At 40.5% G+C, this 25688-nt stretch overlaps 1 protein-coding gene and 1 long non-coding RNA gene across 4 annotated transcripts in view; one reads left to right on the forward strand and one right to left on the reverse strand.

Moving 5' to 3' along the window:
* The window catches only part of PPP2R2B (protein phosphatase 2 regulatory subunit Bbeta), a 450154-nt gene that overhangs the window by 317676 nt on the left and 106790 nt on the right, over positions 1–25688 (reverse strand). The gene's annotated exons all lie outside the window — the stretch shown is intronic.
* Positions 7955–9838, forward strand: LOC115294369. Its single transcript, XR_003909847.1, has 3 exons — positions 7955–8092; positions 8300–8722; positions 9769–9838. It is a non-coding gene; the product is annotated as an uncharacterized LOC115294369 (long non-coding RNA).

Raw genomic sequence — 25688 nt, forward strand, 5'->3', positions numbered from 1 at the left:
CAAAACAGTGCAGTTCCCTCCCATCTCACTTAGGATAAAAGCCAAAGGCTCCTCTCTTTGTTTATGAATATAATTTATTGTCAAATTGGCTTCGATACAACACCCAGTGCTCACCCCAACAAGTGCCTTCCTTAATGCCCATCACCCACTTTCCCCTCTCCCCGCTCCCCATCAACCCTCAGATTGTTCTCTGTATTTAAGAGTCTCTTAGGATTTGCCTCCCTCCCTCTCTGTAACTATTTTCCCTCTCCCTTCCCCAATGGTCTTCTGTTAAGTTTCTCACGATCCACATATGAGTGAAAATGTATAGTATCTGTCCTTCTCTGACTGACTTATTTGACTGCGCATAATACTTTCAGGTTTTCAATGACTCACCTTACATGGGCTGTCCTGCAACTCCCTTAACCCACCAACCTCATCTTCCACTGTACTTCCTCCTACTCTTTTCCAGCCACGCTGGTCTGATGCTTCCTGAAAACATGAAGCCAGATTTCTAGATACCTTCCATTGGCAGATTCCTTTCCTGAAATACTCTTTCCTTAGATATCCATGTGGCTGACTCTCTCACTTCCTTCAAGGTGTTGCTCAAACACCCCCTTTTCAAAAAGCCCACCTTGACCACCCTATTTCAAATCGCACACCTATCCCTTCCATCTGCCTCTCCCTCACTGCAATTCCTTCTTTCTCTTCTTCAACCCCCCCCCTCATCCTTTTCAATATTCTCCTTTCTCCTCCAGAGAATATCACCTTCTACGGCAGAATACAATTTACTTATTTATTGTCCTTATGGCTTTTAATCGATCTTCCCCCTCTCTAGAATGTTGTAACTCAAAAAGGGCAGAGATTTTTGCTTCTTTTTTCACTGACATCTCATAGTTCCTAGAAAAGTGAGTGGTGCATAATAGGTATTCAAAAAACATTTGTTGAATGACTATTTGAATCAGTGGCAGATCTATGGTGCTGATATCTAACTAGGTGTTTTTGAAGACACAGACTGAATGTGAGAACAATTTCCAAAGAAACTTCAGGGGTAGCAGAGTTCAAAGAAATGTCAGGAAAATCTTCATGAAAAAGAGGAGTCGGTGGTTAAAAGACAAATTGAATGGGGTATTATATCCTTATCTTGACAAGTCCTGGGGGAACATTAGCATATTAAAGGTTCTGAGAAGTCCTAAAGGCAAGAAATTCGACTCAACTTTATTTTTCTCTGGCTTTTTTCAGAATTATTATTTTTTTAATCTTTGATTTCCTATAGATTGAAAATCACATGCTTAGGTGAAGGAGTCTGAGGGGGAGGCACATTTAATTCTGCTTGTTATTCTCCAGGCTTCTCACATCCGTGGTTTGGAGTCTAACATTAATTTGGGAAGTTTCTCAATCATTATTGTTCCAAATATTTCTTCGGTTCCATTCTCTTTCTTTCTTTTTTCTAGTAGTCCCATTATGTGTATGTTACATCTTTTGTAGTTATCTGGGATGTTCTGTTCCTTTTTTTTTTTTTCCTTTTTCCGTCTTGTTTCCTTTGTTTTCCAGTTTCCAAGGATTCTACTGCTATACCCTTTAGTTCAGAGATATTTCTTCAGCCACATCCAGTCTACTAATGAGCCCATCAAAGGCATTCTTCATTTATGTCATGGTGTTTTTCTCCATCTAGCATTTCTTTTTTCTTTTTCTAGCATTTCTCTTTGGTCCTCTACTAGGATTTCCATGTCTCTGCTTATGCTGTACATCTCTTCATGTATGCAGTCTACTTTATCCCTAAGAGCCCTGAGTATATTAATGACAGTTGTTTTAAATTCCCAGTCTGATCACTGCAACATTCTTTCCATATCTGGTACTGATGCTTATTCAGTCTCTTTAAATTGTGGTTTTTGTTTCTTTGTTTGTTTTTGCATTTAGTACGCCTTGTAATTTTTCTTGGTAGCTGGGCATGATAAATTAGGTAAAAGGAACTGCTAAAAATAGGCCTTTAGTAATGTGATGAAAAGACATGAGGGGAAGGGAAGCGTCCGGCAGTCCTAGGATTAAGTCTTCATCCATTAGTGAGCCTATGCCTCTGGCCTGTGAGCTTCACAAGTGTTTCTGAGTTTTTTTCTTGTGTCCTAGGTGGGACAGGATACAAATGGGCTAAAGCTGACTCTTTCCCTCCTTTCCTGTGGAAGGGTAGAGCTGACTAGAATTGGGTATTTCCCTTTCCTCAGGCAGGTCAGTTAAACTCTGATAAAAACCCCAGGGCATTGCAGTTTGGTTAATTTCTTAAGGAGGCTGGTCTTGATGAGAACAAAGTGCTCAAAATGGCTCTCTTCCCCTCCCTCTCTGGAAGAACCAGGGGATTTTCCTTTGATGTTTATTGTGAGAACCCAGCTGACCTCTTGGAGGTAAATTTCATAAATTGTACCCCCTCCTCTCCATGACTGGGACCCCTTGGACTTTTTAACTCTCAGAGATGTCCACACTGAGCCTGCAGCCACTTGTCAATTACGGTTTTCCTACCCCAGCACTGGTTCCTCGAACTGCTTCCACTTATAAGTCTCCGCTCCGGTAAGCCAACACTCCCCACATTCCCCTCTGCCTCCAATCCTGGGGGGAAGCGGTTTGTCCTGTACCCTCCCTTCTTTTACAAATCCAAGAAGAGTTGTTAACTTTTCAGTACATTCAGCTTTTCACTTACTGATGGGATGGAATGGCAATGTCAAAGCTCCTTACATGTGGAACAGAACACTGGAAATCTTTTTTTTTTAGATACAATCTAAAACTTTAAAAAAGGTTTCTATACAAGGTATAATAAAAGTGAGTAGCAGTTGTGAGCAGGAGCTCTGGAGAGAGAATGCCTGGGTTTCTATCTTGACTGCATTTATAAGAATGATTTCGTGTCTCTAAGTTTTAGCTTTAGAAGAGCTGTAAAATAAAGGTGGTAGCTATATCATAGTTTGAGGTGGGGATTAAATAAAATAACATAGGTCATAGTGTCTAGTACATAATAAGCACTTCCACGTTTTAACTATTTAAACAATTATTTGAATGCCTATGATCTTCCATGTATTATTCTAGATGGCAGAGAGGCAGAAGTAGGAATGGGACCCGCCTCGTAGAGCTGATGTTCTACAGGCAGGAGACCAACTAGAAACATGTGAACTAATAAGTGAACTTTTTCTGATTAGGAAAAGGGTGTGAAGGAAACCAACCAGACTTCGGTGAGAGAGGGGAGAGGAGGGGGCTTCAGACTGAGGAGTCCGAAAACACTTTTCAGACAAAGGGGCACTTGTACTGAGAGCTGACCAATGAGGAACCAGCCAAGCAAAGATCTTTCTGGGAAAAGAGCATCACAGCAGGGGAACATCAACCACACAGGTGTGACAGTGGAAGGGAGTTTGGCTTGATCAGGATTAGAAGAAAAGCCCATGTGGCTGGTCATGAGGAATACAGGAGAGAAACAGCACCTGTATTGCTTTAAATAACACCAACACTTCTGGGCCTTTATTGAGAGGATGAGTTCTTAATTTATAACTTCATTTTTAGAGAGGGAAAGGAACACAGTTCTAGAGGGATTCTAGCAATGATCCAGGGGTCTGGAGAAGAAGGGAGTTGCAATCATCTGAGTCCTTGGATTCAGGGGGGAAGTGACCAGCCTGTTTTGAATAGGTTTTCTGGGTTGGAGTGGTGATCTCTGCTCTCCAATACCCCACCCCCAGGACACACACCAAGGGTAGTGGGGTTAAGGTGGGTGTGAATGACCAACTCGGAGTATAAAGAGAAGAGCTAAAAGCTCAGAAGAAGAGATCTATACTTGAATCTTAATAATATTGTGCTTTCCCCTGCCCCCAAATGCTCTCATTCTTGCTGAAGCTTATAGTCATTTCTCTCAGTTGACATGTTAGTCTAAAAATTCTCTTTTCTGTAGTCTTTCTCCACCTCCCTCATTTTGGACGGCAGAGACAAATCTCTTGGGTATAACTAAACATCCAGAAAAATGCTCGGCAAATACTGCACTTTATTACTTTAACTTGTAAAAACCCAATTATTTACCCTACCATAATTAAGTCCTTTTCCAGACACAAAAATCCCCACATGCTGAGTGAATATAAATTTTCATTGGTGTTCATCTGACCTTGCCAAACTAGCCTGGAAAGTGTATACTGTTTTGCCAAAAAAGTTTTTTAGTGTTCTTCTCAATAACTAGAGTTGAAAGGGGAAAGTGATATCTCTGTAACCCAAACCAGATCCTTTTGCAGTAATACCTTGGCAAGTGACAATGTGATGAAATTGTTTTATGCGTGCATGCTTTTGTTCCCTATCTTAATGTTTCTGAATGCAGAACCAACCTGTTTATTATTCTGCTGCTGCACAATGGGAAAGGGGGGTAAGAGGATTGCTGACCTCCCTGGAGCTTCAAAGTTTCTTAACAAGAATGCCTGCTCCTCACGGCATCCTTGGAAATGTCCAGAAATAGTACCCACTCTCAATAATCTCTGTTTTCTATATGAGAAGCATTTTCTGGATGAATCTAAGCCCAGTCAAGGGCACTCTATAGCACAAATTCAAACATTTAGGAAGTGTTTGCCCATAGGGATTTACTCAGATGCCATCTTCCTTTTTCCTCAACTTCTTGGCTTTTGAGGCATTTCACGGTTCTTAGCAATTCTGGCAGAGGGTAAGCAAGAGGTGCCGGGGAGGACACTCTTTGGACCTTCCTTAGTCCTCAGTTTGGACTAGAGATTCTCCAGTTCAAATCCTATTGTGTTCTAGAGCTCAAGTTATCAGCCAGCCTCTCAGAAACATGAGTTTTTTTTGTCTTGGTTTTAAGGGATCAGTCAAATTACCCAAGATATCAAATCTATGGACAACAGATGCCATGAAGAGACTGAAGGGTCTAGTGGTCCAGGTGGCTAGGCCCTTACCCCCTGCTGAGAGCTTCTTTATGCACATCGCCTTTGTGATTATGATAAGCAAGGGCGCTGAGCAGTGAGTGCATGTTAAGAGATACTGCATGCGAAGCGTCTCAAGAGGATCCTTGAAAAGGAGGGCAGGTAGAGAAGCTACATCCATCAGAGATACTACCACTGCAGAGAGATGAGGGAGGCCTTGAGAATCTGGAAGGACAGCTCAGAAAACAACGTTTCTTTACCTGGAACAGAATTAAGCTTGCTAAAATGTCCACGGGGGAATTAAAGCGTATGCTGTTTTAATTAAAGCAAATTGTATTCTACCTTGGAATTGTAACGAATTCTGTGTGCACTTTGAAAAATTCTGATTTAAAAAAAATCCTTTCAATCAGCAGCTGAGATTTCAAGTCAAAGAGATTGGAAAATAATCCCATGTGTTTCCAATTGGATGAATTGTTTGCTTGTAAAGTTATTTCCTAAGATTTTTTTTTCAATTAACGTATTAGATCCTTGAGGAGTACTTTGGATAAATGCCCAAGTTGCTCTTTGGTTAAGTAGAATAGCACAAAGTCTGTGTTCTGGGAAGCCAATCCTCTGATTAGTGAGCAGGTCAAATCTCACCTTAATTATTCCTTCTAAAAATCAGAAGGCTTTTTATGATTATGTGAGAGGGTTGCTTTTTTTTTTCTCTCTCTGTCAGATAAGCATTTTGGCTATGGTACCTAATTTTTGAGGAAAAACAAAAGGAAAAAAAACCCCACTACCAACCATATTTGTGATGCTATTAATTACCATTTTGTTTTGTTGTGAAATTTCCACATTAGGCAGATTTCCAAGCATACAGTTAGAAGCAAAACGAAACACACGTACTCTGTGAGCATATGGCTTATTGCAAAAAACAAAACCTATGAGAAACCAGAGGAGGTAATCTTTAACAAGAGAAGGAAAATAGAAAGTGTTTGTGTGTGTGTGTGTGTGTGTGTGTGTGTGTGTGCACGTGCGCGCGTGCAGGGAGGTGAATGGGGGAAACTCTGGTCTCAAGGAATGTATATACAACTTTTCTAGTTTTAGCTATAGATCACATTTTAAAACCAAATATTTGAAACTTGGATCCTATTTCACCCAAGTTGAAATAGAAATCAGAGGGAGGAACAAATGTTTAAGTGAAAGATGTTAATGTGAACCAGACAGCTAATTGGTAATATCAGTAAAGAGGCTGGGCTAGCCTGGATACAGCATTATGAAGAGGGCGGGACTTGCCTGCGGTATGGAAAAGTAGACGGGATGTTGTCATTCTCCCACTGCAGTGCATCCCTGCTTTCCAGTGACTGTGATTCACTCGTGCATCCATCCATTCCGCCACTCTGTCCTAGACGTCTACCAGTTACCAGGCACTAAAGGTACAGCAGTCAAAACCAGAGCAACTGACAGCCAGTCCCTGGTGCTACTTACAGTCCAATAAAGGATGGAGTTACACCAGACACGGCTATGCCAGACGAGCCGTTAGCTATGCTAACACGGGGGATGGCCAAGTCGCTCTGGGAACACTTGGTGGGACTGTCCAAAAGCATTCGGGGATGGTGCTGAGCTGTCAGGAAGTGAATTTTCTGAGGAAGTGGCATTTTAGCTGAGGCCCCAAAGCAAAAGCCAGAGAGCAAAAGCAGATGGCAAAGAGGAAGAAAAAAGTTGTGATCATTAGTATGTTGGAGGAACTAAAAAGAAGTTTGGTGTGGCTTAGGTATAAATTTTGGTAGAAACCATGGCTGGGGGAGTGACCAAATCTTAGAACCGTGTTTGAGACCTGGTTGAGAACTTGGTTTGAGACCTGACTTCTGAGGTCTACACAGGCTTAGAATCAGATGTCGCTGAGTTTGGTTCGCAGTTGTGATCTCTCCCAGCCGCCTGGGCGAGTCACTTCACTTGCAAACCTCATTTTCCTTATCTGTAGAATGGAAATAGACCTACTTCATAGGATTGCTTGAAAAATGTCATGACCAGACATGAATCCAGGTGGCAGATCAGAGTATTCAATTAATGGGAGCTCTGGCTGTTCCTTCTGCAATGGTCAAATACAATGGCATTTCCATGTGGAACAGTATCTAAGAACACAAATTGTAATGCCAATATTTTAGTATCAGCCAGGGTAGATGTGTTGACACCGTAGGGTAGCATCACCTCCTGAAGTGTCTCAGTCACATATTCCATACTGGAGGTTGGCCACATCTCTAGTTCCAAGACAGCAAAGATTTCCCGGTAATAAGCAGTGGAGTCACTTGATAAAATATCATTTTAGCCAGCCTTTCCATCTGCTAGTACACTGTCCTGATCATTCGTGTTGCTTAATAAGATCCTTAGATTAACTACCACTTCCCCCTCTGAGGGGACACAGGAAGTAAATGAAATAAATAGCCATACACAAGGGTTACTAATACATGAGATGCCATGTTTTTGTTAGCAGCTTTAAAAATCCTTGTAAGCAAGAGAAAAAAAAAACCTCAACCCCTAGACAATTATTATGAATGTGTGTGTATGTTTTTTAAGAATGGTTTAGGGGCACCTGGGTGGCTCAGTCCATTAAGTGTCCGACTTCAGGTCAGGTCATGATCTCACAGTTCATGGGTTCGAACCCCACATCAGGCTCTATGCTGATAGCTCAGAGCCCGGAGCATGCGTCCAATTCTGTGTCTCTCTTTCTTTTCTCTCTCTGCTCCTTGCCCACTCGCACTCTGTCTGTCTCTCTCAAAAATAAACATTAAAAAAATTTTTTTTAATTAAAAAAAAAGAATGGTTTAGGGGTGGCTGGGTTGACTCACTCAGTTAAGAGTCTGACTCTTGGTTTCAGCTCAGGTCACGGTCTCAGTTTGTGAGTTCGAGCCCAATACTGGATTCCACGCTGACAGCTCAGAGCCTCCTCGGGATTTTCTCTCTCTGCCATTCCCCCTCCCCTCAAAATAAGTAAGTAAACCAAGAAATTAACAAAAGAGAATGGTGTATTGAGATCTTGCCGTTCTTTTGATTGCTTTTCATATCACTAGGTTCAGACTAACAAAACCTTTCTCTGTAGACAGACCATGCACAAAGCAGAAAAGCTCTCCTGAGCCAAAAAGAGAAGCCTGTTGCCTAATTTCTTTTAGCCCCTGCCTCTGGGGGCTTAGCTTTTCTGTATGAGTGCTTGAACACATCTGCGCTGAGATTCTGCTCTGCACCAGGTAACTGGGATCCCAGACATCAAGAACACACCTTATACTCCCTGGGAGGGCGTTGGTCTGCTGGGGGACACAGAGAACCACTAAGTTAGTATTTTTTTTCAATGTTTTCCAATGGCCAGAACCTGTGCTACATGCTTTACATGTTTTATTAAAGCGGATTCTCTAAAACAACCCTTTGAACAAGGCAATGTTAACTTCAATTTGCAGATAAGAAAACTGAGATTTAAGAGTCACTTCCCCAAGGAGAGCTAGGTAACACGCGGCCGAGCTGGGAGGAGCTGGGCAGTCTTACCCCCGAGTCCTGCTGGGAACGCTCCCACACACCTTCTGGCATGTGAAGAGGCTGCTACAATGTGTGGTTTTGTGTGTTCTATGGAGTGTGGAAGCAATTCTGACAGAAGGCAGGGGGAGAGGAAAGGAAAGACAACGGCAGGACCGCTTCCCAAAGGAGGAGTCAATGACCCTGAGATGTGAAGGCTGAGCAGGATGTGGCCAGGTGAAAAGCTGGACGCAAGGAGACACTCTTTGAGTTAAGTGAGCAGCATTTATACTTTCCGGAAGAGAAAGGCTTCAAGGAAATGCAGGAAGTTCAGAGGAGCACTTGGTTATCTGTGTCAACCAAGGAAACAGGTGCGACAGATGATCTAAGATTAATGTCTATTGGGCTTCTGTACAGATAGTGTTTTTATTTATATCCTGCTTCGTTCCACAAAGGTTTCGAGGTAAAATTCATTATACGATTTTTATTCAGTGACCTTCCTAATTGAGTTTTCCTCAGCACTGTCATGTTCGTCTTTGTATTCCCCGAGCCATATGCACAGCAGTGTGAATAAAAGTTGAATAGAATTTACATACTTCGAGCACAGTGTAAGTAGTTAGCAAGGGCAACTGGTCCCAGAAGCTTGGTGGGAGGCGAGAAAGTGGGGCCAAAACTTAAAATTGCTTAGACTGAAGATAGCATTTCATTGAATCGAAGATGCCAGTGATCAGAGGGCATGATGCTACTCTGGGTGCTACTAGGAAAGAAGGAAACACTGCCAATTACACCGAAACACAATGTTGAGTCACTCTCTACTGCAAGATGCAATCTGTTTTCAGCTACGTTACACTATGAAAAACTGCGTGTCTTTAAAGAGATGATATGTGGTGAAGATGCTATCCCCTCACTAAAGAGTCAGAAATTCCAAAAATCAATGGTCCTATGAGCAGGAAAGAAAATGAACACTCTTAAGCCATTTTCAAAGGCCAACTTGTCTAACCATCCAAACCCTAAAGGTTCTGGAAATGCTTTGACTTAGCAATTGTACCTTGAGGAATTGAACCTAAGGAAATAAACATAAAAGTATGAAAGGATGTCATCACAGAATTTTATATAGCCATAAAAAATAAAGAAGAAATATGCTAAAATGTTCATTTTATAGATATATATAAAACTAAATTTATATAATGTTATATATGCCATCATGTAATATAATATATAATATAATGTGATATATAATTAATGTAATGTGATATATATATACAGTTACATAATAGATAAAAATGATAGAATATTTATTTAAATGGAAAACATTTTATAATAAATTAAGTTTTACAACTCAGGTGATAAAATATGTGCTACAAGACAAAATTATTCCTGTAAAAGAAAAATAAATTTCCGTCTCATGTTTACATAGGAATGAAGTCTGGAGTGGCATGTATCAAAATGTTAACATCGGTTGTCTGAATAAAGGCATGTTAGTTGATCTTTTTCTTTTCTCTGTGTTTTAATTTTTTAAAAATTGGAAACCCAGACACTAGTTAGACATAGACTTTTACATAGATAATATGAATGTGGATAACGGAAAACCAACTAACCTGATGTAGAAACGTAATTTTTTATGGAGTAGGCTCCTGAATCATTCCTGTTTCCTAAATGAGCCTGGCCGGGCTGGTTTCAACTGAGATCCTGTTTAAAAGATATGGAAAGGACTGGAGCACCTGGGTGGCTCAGCCAGTTAAGCGTCTGACTTTGGGTCAGGCCATGATCTCGTGGTTCCTGAGTTCGAGCCCCGCATCAGGCTCTTGTGCTGACAGCTGGCAGCCTGAAGCTTGCATCTGATTCTGTGTCTCCCTCTCTCTCTGCCCCTCCCCTGCTCATGCTCTGTATCTCTCTCTCAAAAATAAATAATCAATAAAAAAAAAAAAGATCTGGAAAAGGCTGTTTGATTCCCAATTGGAAATACGACTTCACCACCTGGAGTTTCCTGAAAAAGTTGACACCTAAAATGAGAAAATAAAATAAATACTGCAGACTTGCATAAATAAGTATGCCAGGGTCTGGGGAACTCCAAATGTCTGATGTCATTCTACTCCGAGCAAAGTGTGAGATCCTGAGCTCAGGCAAGACGTGTTCCAGGTTCTACAACTGGGAGGGAGGGTGATGATCAGAAGTCAAAGTTAGACTTCAATTTTTATCCTGACTAAAATGGAAAATCTCCAGATCCATTTCTAAGCACCACACCTGCTACAAATCCACAGGGTTTCTTTCTTTCTTTCTTTTTTGCAAGTCATTTGTAATTCTTCACAACCGAAGTCATTTTCTGACAGGTAAAGCCTTGGTGGTCTAGACTCTACTCTAAGGATGAAGTGCAGTAATTGACTGTATCTGTATAGTGAACTAGTCCACCCAGAGTTCACAGGAGACACGGTTTTTGAATAGCTGGTCGTACAGTTCCTGCTTGAACAGATAGACCAGAGACTGAATGCATCCTCCTGGCATTTTTTTATCTCCAATTTCATGAGTTACCTTTTGATACATTTTTAATATAGCTTTATATTTATTTATAGCTTGCCTTAAAAGATAAGCTGTCCTTTATGCTTTTCAAGGACTATGTAGTGAACTTTTCCTTAATATAAAGTTTATTAAGATAAAAATTTAATTTTGCAATCAATATTTATTTACTTGTTTATAGACTTGAGCTTGCCGTTTCATTTGTCACATTTTGCCATTTTGATCCATTTGTTATCTATCTGTCATTATCTATTATCTAACTTTCTTGTATTTACTTATTTATTTTAAACTTTTTAATGTTTATTTTTGAGAGAGAAAGAGAGAGACAGAGTGTGAATAGGGGAAGGGCAGAGAGAGACACACACACACACACACACACACACACAGAATGTGAAGCAGACTCCAGGGTCTGAGCTGTCAACACAGAGCATGATGCGGGGCTCGAAATCACGAACTGTGAGATCATAACCTGAGCCAAAGTTGGACGCTTAACCAGCTGAGCCACCTAGGGGCCCCTAGCTTTCTTTTTATATAATATTGGACAGTTGCAACCTAAAAGAATAAAACAAAGCTTTCAAGTGACATGGAAGCCAAGGTCAAAGTGGAGAAGGATACAGTATGTGGGGAATGTTTGGGTATTCCAGCAGGCATTTGCTGTTTTTCTTTCTTACACTATGTTCTTCTAGATAATAGCACCCTAGCTCTTTTACTAACTTAACTTAATCTTTCTCCCCTTGATTATCTTTTTTTTTTCTTTAGTTTGTTTATTTGTTTTTAGGATGGGAAGGAGTGGAGAGAGAAGGAAATAGAACCCCAAGCAGGCTCCACAGGGTCAGTGCAAAGCCTGATGTGGGCCTTGAACTCACGCACCGCAAGATCATGACCTGAGCCGAAGTCAGGAGTCTGACACTCAGCTCTGGGAACCACTCAGATGCCCCTCTACCCTCCATTGTCTTAATAGGGTTGCCAGTACCTTGCCAGTGCTGCTGCCTTGCTCTCTGGGCGGCAGCTCTATGCCTGGCTAGGCAGAGTGCCCCATCCACCTGGTCAGGATAACTTGGGGCTCAGGGATGGGCGCCTAATCCAAAACCAACAATCACAGAACTTCCCTGAAACTATTTATGTATAGACACTGAAAAAAATAACTTTTTCTCTTCTTCTGCATCTTGGATTATGAACCATGGGAACGCATGTCTGGAGCTAAACCTTACTTGTGACCACGTAGGAGAACTGTATTAGCAGGAGAGAAAGTAAGGCCGCCACTCAAGGAGAATCAGAGCTAAAAAGGAGTACAGTGATGAGCAGACACATTTAATGATGAGTCCTTAGAGGCAGGATGCTTCCCTCATCCCTAATTTCTCAAAAAAGTCCCTTTTCATTTTTTAGTATAAGCTTTTGGGAATTGGGTTTCTGTCATTTGAAACTGCCCAAGTTCTTAACTAATCCTTGGTCTTTTAGTTACCTCCCAAATCACCCTAGGCACATACTCACATTGTTTATGCACATAGACAGACCTGTGCTCCATTGACTTCTCTATCATAAGAGCATCCAAACAGGCCTAATTTGATTAAAGTTTAGTTAGTCTAAAAAGAATATGGGTGACTTAAGCCCCGTTGCTATATTTTCTGTAAGTTGTAGTCTTACCATAGAGCGAGACTTGTCTTTGGTTCCTCTGTCCTTGTGTTCAGACTCTAGTCCTGAACTGGCACATTCACCTACTCCCGATGCACTTTGATCCTCTAGTTCACTCTGCCAAAGACCCAGCACGGTCATAAGGCATAAGTTTCCTGGAATCGTGTCTTCTTGGTTCTCAAGATTATAAAAGACCACTTAGAAAGAAAATGATTATGAGGCTAAAGAAGATACATTAAGATTGTAACAGAAACCCAGGCCAACTTTGGAAGGCAGCTGGAAAACAGGACCCTTCTCCTCCCACGCTCTCTTCTCCCAAACAAATGCCATATGTCTGTTCACAAAGCATTCTGGCTCACTGCTATGTGGTTGACCTTCGGTGCTGAAAAGATGCCAAAAACACTTGGGACCTAGTTTTCCTCTCAGCTCATTGGTACAGTCATATTTAATATGGGTGAGGAAAAAATTAAAATTGTGATAAGCCGGACTGTAATTCTTCAAAGTAGTGCTTCAAGGAGATATATCCCTGGATGTTTCACAATATTTACGATGGCTCACAGAAGAAGGAGGCTTTTGGGGCCTGGGAAAATAATGCTTCTGTTACCTGGCGGAACATTCAGAGCACTTCAGCATTGGTGCGGTCTGTACAACATCAGAGAAGTAGGACATATTTATTTCCTTTCTCTAAGTACCATGAATTAACTCCCAGATCAGGATACTGCATGCAGAACGGTTAACAGTGGGGTTTATTATTCCAGGAATGGCAAGGTAGATGATATGTCTTCTTAAATTAAAATGACTTTTGTGTTGGTTTTCTAGGGCTGCTGGAGCAAAGTAACATGAACTGGGTAGCCGGAAACAACAGAAATATTGTCTCAGAGCTCTGGAGGCTACAAGCTTGCGGTCAAGGTGTTGAGAGTCCCACGCGCCCCCTGAAACCTGCAAGGAAGGATTTTTTCCTTGCTTCTTCTAACTTCTGGTGTTTGCCAAGAAGCCTTGCCAGTCCTCCGCGTGCAGATGCATCACTCCGATCTCTGCCTCTACTATCACGTGGCCCTCCTCCTCCCCTGTGCCCTTCCTCTTCTTCTAAGGACACCAGTCACACCAGATTAGGCCTCACTCTAACTCAGTATGAAATCATTTTAATGTGATTACATTCTATTTCCAAATAAGGTCAGAATTTGAGGTACTACTGGGTAGGATTTCAACATGTCTCTTAGGGGGACATAATTCAACCCATAAAGCTCAGTTGTTGCCCTGGATTTATATACTAATGCATGTGTCTTATAAAAATAGTATAATTATTAAGAAACAGATTAAGAAGAAATTAAAAATCTACATTTCTACCACCAAAAATAACCATGTTAATAATATGATGAACATCTTTTCAAATATTTCTCATACCAACCAAATGGTTTCTTTCTTTATTATCAGAAGTAGGTCAAGTTTATGGACAGAGGCAGTTAAAGATTCTGTAGTTTCATATAAATTATAATTAGTGATACTGTGATATGCTTCTTATTTTTTTCTTCCTTCCTTCTTCCCTTCCTTCCTCCCTTCCCTTCTTTCTTCCCTTTCTTTTTTCCTCTCTCTCTCTTTTTAATGTTTACTTTTGAGACAGAGAGAGAGCATGAGCAGGGGAGGGTCAGAGAAAGAGGGAGACACAGAATCTGAAGCAGCTCCAGGCTCTGAGCTGGCTGTCAGCACAGAGCCCCATGCAGGGCTCAAACCCACGAACCGTCAGATCATGACCTGAGCCGAAGCTGGACACTTAACCAACTGAGCCATCCAGGTGCCCTTCCTCTCTCTTTTTTTAAGGTTCTATTTTTAATCAATCTCTACATCCAACATATGACCTGAACTCACAACCCCAAGATCAAGAGTTGTATGGTCCTCCAACTGAGCCAACCATGTGCCCCTCCCTCTTTTTTTTTTTTTTGTTCCACTTGAATAACTATCTTTTTAGGAAAAATGCCTATGGATAAGGTATCTCAATAAAATGAAACTATACATTTTTATTCATATTACCAAATTATTCATGTAATAAAGGATTATTTACTTCCACCACCAATGCATGAGAGTTCTAGTTTCTTCCCTTGATTAAATTTATTAATGAGATATATAGGTTTAAAACTTTAAATTTATGATTATTTAAAAATATATTCCCCTTAATGAAATTCTAAACCATGGTTCTCCTTTATTCTTAGGTAATAAACATATATCCTTTTTATCCAGTGCTTTTTGTAATTTGCTTTTTTAATTTTTAAAACTTGGACCATCCAGAATCGTGTGTGTGTGTGTGTGTGTGTGTGTGTGTGTGTGTGGTGTGACTCTACAATCCAGAGATTCTGAAAGAATTGAGTTTCATTTCTTTGTCCTGATTTTTAATTCACTCCAAATAATTATATGGTTTTGGAATGTAAAATCAGTATATTTCCTGTTCCCCTTCCAAGGGATCAGATTTACTTAATAAAAGACTTCATACTAATTCACAAAAAAAATGCATTTGCGAAAAGGAACCAGGGACATAATGTTGAGCACACAGTCGATAAGCAGTACCTGCAGCCTCAATACCATAGTTAATTGAATTTTCCAGCATTCTTGCTATAACTAGCCCCCTTCCCTTCCACTCAAAATAGCCTATGAGATTGTGAGAATAAATGAAATTACAGAGTCAATCTTTAATCCGTTCTAATTCGTTTTCTTTAAATTGCAATATTGGCAACGTGAGTCTTTTAAATTTTCACTAGTTCGGATTACTTACCAATCATCTCCCCCAAGCCTTTATAAGGGACTTGGGGTTAAGTCCCCTGGTTCTAGAGGCAATGGAAGTTTCAGATGGCGAGAAAGCTAAATCACGGAGGGAAGTAGGCTTCTCCCCAGAGAAAACTGGTACAAGCCCATATGAGAAGTCTCAAATCAAGCTCACCAACACAGTATTTCCAGATAAAATTAAGACGGCATCCCTGAGTATCTCTTTTTCGGGACCCTCACATGGATTCGCTATTAAAGAACATTTGTTCTCCAAACACCCCATCTTCCCACTGGCCTTTTCCTGTTAACTTTCCATTAGGTTGGTGGGTGATTCTGTCTGTTCTCTCAGTCTTATCAGCCTGTATTCCAGAGGAGGCAGCCTCAATATCTTGCTCAGGTGGATGGCATTTCCTGCCAGTGACGTGCTGTTTAGCTGCAGAGATCAGCCTCCTCATCCTTATCTCTTTAAATGAGTAAATGAATACAAATTAAAGTTTTAATCTTCAGACTGTAAATCAATGGTATTTTCACCACAAGTAGTTTCATAATGGTCTCATTACTGTCGCTAAGTGCAACACATTGAGACGTTTAAATTGTCGATTGCTACTACGGATATTCTTTGAGAACAGGTATCCAGGTAACCATGGCAATGCTGTCTCCAGGCAGGATGGGAGTGGGGTGGGAAACTATTTCATTAATTGAAGGGAAGGGACTGAAAAGGTGTTTTCAAGCTGTGGATCAGAGAGAAAGAGATGGAGATGGGGAGAGAAAAGTAGGTTTTAAAATCCTATTTTCTTTTCATTATCAAATTATGCAACCCAGCAAACTCCAAACTATTTGAAAGGTTTAAAGAACTCATAAGATTAAATAAAGCAGCATTCTTAGCCTTTCCCCATTATTACAGTGATTGACCTGTACTAGATTTTATTTGGTTGGGTTCTTAACATAGTCTGATTGAAACTTGATGTATCTCCTGAGAAAGCAGAATTGTTTCCTGTGTCTTAAGGGTAAAAAATGGAAGAATATTCACCTAAGCCAGAAGGCTGTGTAGGCGGTCTAAGAGCTCCATTTATTTCAAGCTGATGGCACCTGAAAAAGCTGATATCAGTAAAATTTTATTTTCAACCTTTCTTCCCTGATTCCCCCCCACCCTTGGTAGTCAACATTTAAAAACTATGTATACATATATAGTATATATTATTAAAAAGATATACTATATAAAACTATATATATAAAGGCTATTTATTATACTTAAAGAGTACTATATACATTTATATAATCAAAGGTAAAGAAACACTGTGAACAAAAGAGGGCATCTAGAGGGATATGGAGACAAAAACACAAATGTCTGATAAGGCTTCTCAGAGGAGCCTAATATTTTGCTTTCATTTAAAAGGTACTGCGAATTGGTGATCAGATCAACTTCTGTTATTTAACCAAATGTGTCCCTTGTATAACTTGCCGCTTCGACTATCTGACAGACATGTTCTAATGGACAACTGAGGATTTGTAGAAACCCAATTACCCAGATAGACATCCTGACTTCTAATATATGTTGGCCATAGTTTGTAGAATTTCTTTTCAAATTAGACCAACATATGGCACCTTAGTGGCCCATGTTGAATCTCTCCAACTCCTGATGACTGCCTCTTTGGTGCTTTCTGTGTGCTGCATTATCTAATTATTCAGGAGGAAAAAGAGTCAGAAAATATTAGATGCAACTGTTACCAACAGGGAAGTGAGGGCTTGACTATATTCTCAGGATCCATTACTCAAAAACTACACCCGTTTTTCCATCCATCCATCCATCACTGGGAATGGTAATGCCGGAAATTTTATTTACAGAATTGTAGAAAGCAACCTAACTGGGTGGGTAATTATTAACCAAATGAATTTCACTTTAAAACAAACATTTCTCCTCTGCCAGACAGATTTCTATCTTGGACAGCAGTGAATTCCCCCAGAATTAGGCCGCAATTCACGATCTGAATTATAAGAGCTGCTAGGGTCTGTCCAAGTCCAATGTAGGATTACCTTGATCCCCATTGCAACCCAGAGGCTTTCAGTTACCAGGAGCTGAGTTGTGCTCCTGCACTGGCTGCCACTGTTGTTTAACAGCCGTTTCCAGGGTGCACCCACTAGGAGAGCCACGGGGAAATGGAAATGGCAATTTGTTTTCCTCAAAGCTTATAGGACAGTAGGGGCAGGCATTTTCGGCCCTGTCATCATTGATAACACGGTTTTATATTAGGTACACATGAGTCTGATTTTTGAAAGCAGAAAATCATCACGCACGGCAACCTAATTTGAGAAAAAATATTGCTGATAAGATGGAAGGAGAACCATTATTTCCAAGAATGAGCTGAGGGCTAGAAAAGGCGGTAACAGATACCTGTGTCAGGTCTTTCGGATAACAAAGTGTTACTACGGATTCCTGCCTCATGGCCAGTGTGTCATAAGCTGCTGGCCACCGTTACCACGCGATAACAAATATTGGGATTATGCAGTGGCCACAGGTGACCAGAAGGCTGAGTGGAATTTCTTACATTTGGGTTGTTAATTCTAATGCATGAGTTAGTGTTGGAGCCAATCCAGTTTTTACTCATGTGGATTCTATGAAGTGACTCATCTGAAACCATTTTACCCTTGTGTTCCATTTCCCAAACTGTAGCTACTTAAACAGTGTCTTACACAAAAGGGCCTACAATTAGCCAGCAGCTCATATAGTCCAACTCCTGCCATGTACACTTAAGCATTCCACTTGCAGGCAGTATCAGATGCAGAGACAAGGTCCTTTTTTGTTTGTTTGTTTCCTCAAACATGGCTCTGATTTTTTTTTCCACTTGGAGTCTAATGGAACACCAGCAAGAACTTGCATGCTAAGTGATATGTGAATTCATGGTTATCTGTTCTTCCCTTCTGAGTTCTGGGGTGGAAGTTAGAGCATCTCACTGAAGCTGTCCCTTCAAAGGACATTGTAATCAATGGTGTTACTTCTCTGAGTCCCCAAGTCTGCTGCTTAGTCTTAGCTTTTCAGAACACTGGGAGTCAATTATCGTAAGTTAGGACTGTAATGTGGTGAGTATTTTTGTTATCTGAAATCACAGTAGAACTGCTGGGCCAAGAGATTACAATTTGTCACTGAACGTGGATGTATACGAGAAGTGTATGTAGAATATAGAAAACCTTTTCTGTTCTGATTTGCATTGCAAATAGAGAAGCTAACCAGAGGTCTCAAGGAAATAACATAAATAAAACATGGCTTCACTACTGTAAATGCTCAATTCATGCCAGAGGAGGCCAAGGCTATTACAGAAGGATTGTTTCCATCTAAACAATTCCTGTCTCGGGAACTTCCCTTCGAAAGTGGCTGCCAATAGGATGGAGACTGAGTAGGTGGGGAAGGGGTGGTCTAATTAGGCAGATTTGGCAAACACTCAGCAGAGAGAGCCTGAGAGGCTTTCTCTGGAAGTCCAAAGCGTGGTTTGTGATCCTGTATCTTGTTCCATGGCGAACATCCTCACAACTGAAGGGGAAAAGAAGCCTGCTTTTCAACTCAGTCTGGGTGCAAAAGAAGAAAACAGAGGTCTCTGCATGGCTCAAACAAAGCTCACCGCCTGAGGTTGAGAAAGAAACTCCATGATGTGATGCAAAAAAGCCTTGATCAGCTTACAGTAGACATTCAGGGACTCTCAAAAACTGAACGTTTATTCTAGTGGGCATTTGTTATGTTTCCATTCAACACTGAGTTCCTCTTCTTGTGACCATGATACCCCAATTCTCCTTTGGGGTATATGTCCTCTGCTCATAGGTCCCGTGACTACTGCATGACTCCCAAAGGAGAAGTACGTGACCAAGACCAAATGAATTGTGCATTCTGCTCTCTGGTGATTGGGTTAAGGATGGCAGGGACCAGCATAAGACTCAAATATGATCAGTTAGGGTCAGTGAAATTTATGTCTGCAGGTTTTCTCAAACTGCTAGAGAAGTGGACTCCTTTAGTTGCCGAATCCAGTACTTTGAGCAGGAGATGATTATATTTTGGAGCCACAGCCAGAGAATGGAGCTAAGAGGCAGAAGTCAAGTTGAGAGCCCATAAGAAAATCACCAGATGCTTAAGCACATGGTTTGAAGTCATACCCTTGTCCTCACGGCCAGCCCTATCCTGTGACTCTGTTTAATGAGGCAAGACAGTCTCTTGTTCCTTAGGTCAGTTTGAATCAGACTTTCTGTAAAAGTCCTAATGGCTACGTGTACCTTTCCTGTTTTTCTGCCAATAGGGCCCTTCCTCATCTTGTCATCTACCACTGCCTTCTCTGGAGCCACCATAAATTCACTCAGCCTGTCCACATACACGGTGCACTCTCATGCCTCACCATCCCTTTGGCCACCTTCCATTAATGATCTTTCATGGTTCAGCCCAAGTCACTTCTATGAAGTCTTCATTACTAGGTCTCCCTACTCACCTCAAGGCAAAAATGAAGACTTCTTGAGTTTTTATTGAGTTTTATTTAAAAAATTTTCTTTTGGTTTATTTATTTTTGAGACAGAGACAGAGCACAAGTGGGGGAGAAGCAGAAAGAGAGAGAGAGAGAGAGAGAGAGGGAGACACAGAACCTGAAATAGACTACAGGCTCTGAGCTGCCAACACAGAACCCGATGCAGGGCTCGAACCCACGAACCACGAGATCATGACCTGAGCTGAAGATGGACACTTAGCTGACTGAACTACCCAGGTGCCCCTGAGTTTTATTTTTATAAACATTTTCCCTTCCTCTATAGAACTTTAATACATCATAGATTATGTTTTGACACTGTCCATCTCTCCCATGAGCCTGTGAGTTCCTTAGGGTGAGAGACCATGCTTTATACATCATTCAGAGGTAAGAAGCACCATTAGCATCAGAAACTGTGTTTGGACTCAGACTGTGTTCAGACACTGGTTCCATTATCGCCCACAGTGTGTGACTTAAGTTTATTACCTACCCTCTCGGAGTCTCACCTCATCTGCAAAATTAAGGACAACAGTAAATCCTGTATCCCAGGTAGCTGTGAGGATGAAATGAATTAACCTATCATGGCAACTTTTCAATAAATTCTAGCTACTATTATTCTGTTTCTAGTGTCTAACAGTACTTGGCATAAAATAGGTATTTAAAAAATAAATAAATAAATCTGTGAGAAGGCTACACTATGTAGAAAAGAAAGGGTAAATAGTCACTTAATCCTTATAACTTTATTTTCTTAAATCCATATGTCCCTGTAAGAAATTTAAGATTTTGAGATTTGCTCATATTGTTCATTTGGTGCAGAAACATATATTGAGAGAGAATTCTTCTAGGCTCTGGGAATCCAAATTGATGAACATGTTCTTGCCTTTAAGGAGCTCATGGCTTAGTAGATGAATGTGAAAGGTAAATACATCATTATAATTGAGTGAATATGTAGTAAGAGAAGTAAGTACATAAGCCATGGGGACAGAGAGGGATGTGCCCTACAGTGGGTGCACATAAGAACGGTCCAAGGAGTGTGCCGAAGACACAGTATCTCAGGCCTTATCCCTGAAACTTCTGAAATACAGGTTATGGATCTCCATTTGTAATTGATCTCCATGGGGGGAATCCTGGAATAGAAGACAGGATGGTCCTCTTTGCCTGGCTAGGTTTGGAAGGCTGCACAGTAGAGGTGATGCACGTCCTGGATTCTCACGGATTAGGGTTTCTAAATCTTTGACACGAGCAGGACAGCCACACTTGGAGAACAGCTTTCCTGGTGCTGCTGTCACAGACAGACCTCAGAGTTGACAGTGGTTCCACTGACCCTCGAGTATGTGATAATTTTTTTTACTTTGAATAGAGTGGTTTGAACCTGGCTATACAGTAAAGTCACCTAGAAAGGCTTTGAAAAATAGAGATATTTGGGGCCCATCCCCAGTGCAGAAGGAATTGGTCTGCAGTGATGCCAAGCATTGGTACTTTTTAAAAGTTCCAGGTGGTAATACATGTGCACTTAAAGAATTGCCATTTAGGCAGCCCACAGCGTCCCTGGCTTGAAGGTATGTCAAAATGGTGATCAAAGTTATGATATATTTTATAGGTTTACAATTAAAAATTGATGCTTTTAATGCAATACAGGTCACTACACAGCTGTGCCATGTACCAGGTAACTAACTAACAGGTACATAAGTACATAACAAATATTTTATTCTCAGTGTCTAAACATTTGGGTGGTATTGGATGGAACATTAAGGGTGTGACTGCTGTCATTTGTCAATCCTGGCACTCCAGTTCTATGAGAGCATACAATCTCATGTAGAGATGAGGTCAGTCATTTAAATTTGAGATTCTTCATGATTGTGCGGCCCAGGCAAACGGCCCTCTCTCTGGGGTCTCCACTTACCAGCTTGGCAGTCCTTCAAATTTATTCTTGGAGATAAACTCCAGATTTAAATGACACACTTTTTTAAAAGTTTATTTATTTATTTTGAGAGATAGAGAGAGCAAGCATGAGTGGGGGAGGGAGAGAAAACAAAGGAGGAGAATGAGAATGCCAAGCATGCTCTGCACTGCCTGCACAGAGCCCGACACAGGGCTCGACCTCATGAACTGTGAGATCATGACCTGAGCTGAAATCAAGAGTCAGATGCTTCACTGACTGAGCCACCTGGGCGCTCCTAAATAACACACTACTTCTGAGTGTGGGACTCTGAAATCTCTATTTTCTTAAAGTTCCATGATGACTTAATACAGCTGGTCCACCCCAGTGTTTTAGAATCACTGAAATTTATCATCTGTAGCATTTTCTAATTCTGAAGTTCTGCATATAAAACTCTGCCTACGTGAACAGTCTGAAAATACTATCATGGTCTTCATTATCTTCCCACAGAAGGAAGAGATTAACTCTGTCTTCATTTACTGCTCTTTGATTTTACTTTTTAGCCTTCTTTTGGGTAGATAGATTTTTGTAATAATCATTTGTTACTATGAACCAGGTAAACAGTACCATAAAGTGCTTGCACTGACTTTTTTTTTCTGTATCCATTCACTCATTTATTTGACTGGTAACATCATCCTTCACCATTGTCTATGATCTTAGTGAAACTGTCAGTTAGGATGCCCTGTCTGTGATCCAAGCTAAGATAATCAGGTTTTCTCTCTTAAGACTTTGGACCTTGAGCTGAGCAATGCAAGGACAAGAAAAAAAAAATGGTTGGGGCCGATTCATTCCGAATAGCTTCCAGATGACAGAAATATCTAGACACCCTGAGCTGCCCTGATTCCTGCCCTTTCTCAGCCAGACTTTCCATTTGTCGAGCTCCCCAGGTTCTGCCAACAATGTCCTATTTTGTTAACGCTAGCCAGAGCTGGTTTCCCTTGCTTGCAAATGAAGAGCTTTATAAGGTACAATGTTACAAGTAGTCTGTGTTATCTGGACTGGTAGTAAATTATGGCCAGGGTGGGAGGAGTGTGAGGGAATGAGATTATGTGAGTAACCTTGGCTGTTACATGTGTGAGTCACATTATTTAGAAAATGGCTGGACTGAATTGTTATCCACTTGAGACACATGAGACACAACGATAGCAAGTGAATAGGAGCCAGCAGATAATGAGTGAAAGGAATGGGGGACTATAATCATAGCACGTTTGGGGGTACAGCCACAAAGATTTAAAAATAGGGGTGGCTGGGTGGCTCAGTCGGTTGAGCGCCCGACTTTGGCTCAGGTCCTGATCTCACAGTTTGTGGGTTCAAGCCCCACATCAGGCTCTGTGCTGACAGCTCAGAGCCTGGAGCCTGCTTCAGATTCTGTGTCTCCTTCTCTCTGTGCCCCTCCCCCACTCATGCTCTATCTCTTAAAAATAAATTTAAAAAAATTTTAAAAATAGCCATACGTGATTTTAATAGGTAAAATGTATTTTTAAAAAACACCACATCATTTAAAAGCCCTTGCTTCACAAGCCAAAAGCCAAATGACTCATACCAAACTGTATGCCTTACTGCTAATGAAAACAGATCGGTCAGTTGTAACTTAGAAAATAGAATGAGAAATGCTCATGAATCTAGATCTGAATAAAATTACTTATTATGATTAAATCTGCAGTATGGCTTCTGATAAAGTGTCTACTTTATTAACCTGATCTATAACTGTTACATTAAAAATACATACACATACACTTATACCTTTACATTTGCAATTTATAATAGGTCTGAAAGACAATACTCTAAGTCATTTGAAAAACGTTACCAAGGCTTCCGAGTATAAAGTATATAGTTATATCATCCGGGGAACAATGGAAACAGCCAGCTGTCAGCATGGAGTTCAACTGGGTCGCCACATATGATCATGGAAACGAGAATTTTACTTTGAACGGAGAGGAACCTCCCATCGTTTAGTTGGGGAGAGGCAAAACTGAATTCAGAATACTTGTCACATAAATAATGAAATGAAATGCAGTGATACAAAACTGAGTTTGATGAATTGAAAGAAGGAAATGAGCCCCACTAGTGAAGAAGTGAATATTGTGTAACGGCCACCATTCATGGAGCACTGAGCCTGTGTTCAACATTGCAGTGAGCCCCACTAATTTTACAATAATCTCGTGAGTTGGTTACTATTCCCATTTAACTCTTAAAAAGAGACTTAAAAAACAACAGCGCAAGCAACAACAGCATCCAGTGACACATTTCTATGTAAGAATGCACATATCTAAAAATGAATGTGGATATTTTAAGAAGACTTTCAAAGCAAGAAAACAGATGTTTTATTTATATATAGATGTATAATTTATACATGGATTATAAATATATGTATATATAGATGTAATTTATTAATTACAAGAGAATTAAAGAAACTATTAAATAGCACCAACCAGTAATAATACACTAATTATTATATACCATATATATTATTATATACACACACATATATAATAGACTCCATTATTTCTAAATGGAGTATGAGTGCTCTACTGATGGCTGAGTCGATCAGGGTATGTGTGTATGTGTAATTTTCTTTTCCCTATAAATACCATGCTTTATAAACATGTCTTAAAGATGAAAAGATAACACAATTTAGTTTTACCAAGAGAGACCTTTTTTCTCAACAATAGGGAGCATGGGGTCAACTTCTCACCACCTCTGAAATACTCACTCCTTCTAGAAGGCATTTTCTTGGTATTAATTCTCTAGGACCCCTGAGTGTATTAGGATCCTCTACTAAAGATACTGGCCTGCTAATGTGGAATAATCAGTGTTGAAATGATGCCTGGGCCAGTTTTTAAGATGTTAGATCGTCTGTTCCTCTGAAAAAGTTACAAATTAAAGAGAGCCCACAGCTGCAGGAAAATATATGCATCAAATGCATAGCACGTACACATGTTGAGGGTATGGTGGTGATGGAACTACTGTTTCCTTTATTCACTCAGCTCTTACCCAAGGAGACCTATTTGCTGATCAGTAAAATAAACCAAGTACATTTCTGCAGTGCAGTGGTTCCTAAACTTCACTGTTAGAATAAGAATAGACAGCATTTCTTCAATTGCTTACTATATACCAAGACCATGATAAATATCTTATCTCCCAATAGCCCTGCCAAATAGCTATCATTTCCCTCTTTCATTGATGAGGTAACAGACCCAGCCAGTGTGAATAACTGGCTGTTAATACACCTCGAGAGAGGCAAACCACAACTGAAACCTAGCCAGTCTTCACCAAGAGCTCATACTCTTACTCATTAAGCTAAAATATAATAAACTAGGGGTAAAGTCTAAGAATGGAAATAATTATAACCCCACAGGTGATTCTCATGCATCCAGCTCAACGTGGATCCCAAATCCACTGGTTAAGTCTTTAATGCGAACATAAATCACACAGGGATCTTATTAAACAGTAGATACCTACTCAGTAGGCCTGCATTTGAGCCTGAGTGTCTGCATGTCTAACAAGTACCAGGTGACACCAACGCTACTGGTCCTGAGGTCACATTTTGAGCAGCAAGTCACTAGAGCAAAGCACTCAGTTATACAATGCTTTAAACTGTCCCCTAATAAAATTCTAAGTTCTTTGTTCCAGATAAATATAAGCACCTTATCTAAAGTATCTTGCAAAATATCTCCAACCCATATTAGTGTTAGATCTCTAGAAATAAAGCCATGCAATGAATGCCTGTTGAATAATTCTTGAGAGAAATATTCTCTTTTAAAACAACACAAGATAAATTGGATCAAAAGAATCTGCACTCAGAGTGCAGGTGCTCTGGTTTATCTCTACATGGACGAGGTGATGGGTTCTGTCCCCATATCTGGTCATATGACAGGTTAAAATCGACAAGAGTCAAACTTCTCAGGAGTCCTGGGGAAATGGGCTCTAAAGAGGCATCCACAAAGTCTTTAGATCTCAGTAGAAAAGCAAATGGCATGAGTTCTTCGGGATTTACAAAAA

This window comes from Suricata suricatta, chromosome 6 (assembly GCF_006229205.1).
Source record: "Suricata suricatta isolate VVHF042 chromosome 6, meerkat_22Aug2017_6uvM2_HiC, whole genome shotgun sequence".
NCBI lineage: Eukaryota > Metazoa > Chordata > Mammalia > Carnivora > Herpestidae > Suricata > Suricata suricatta.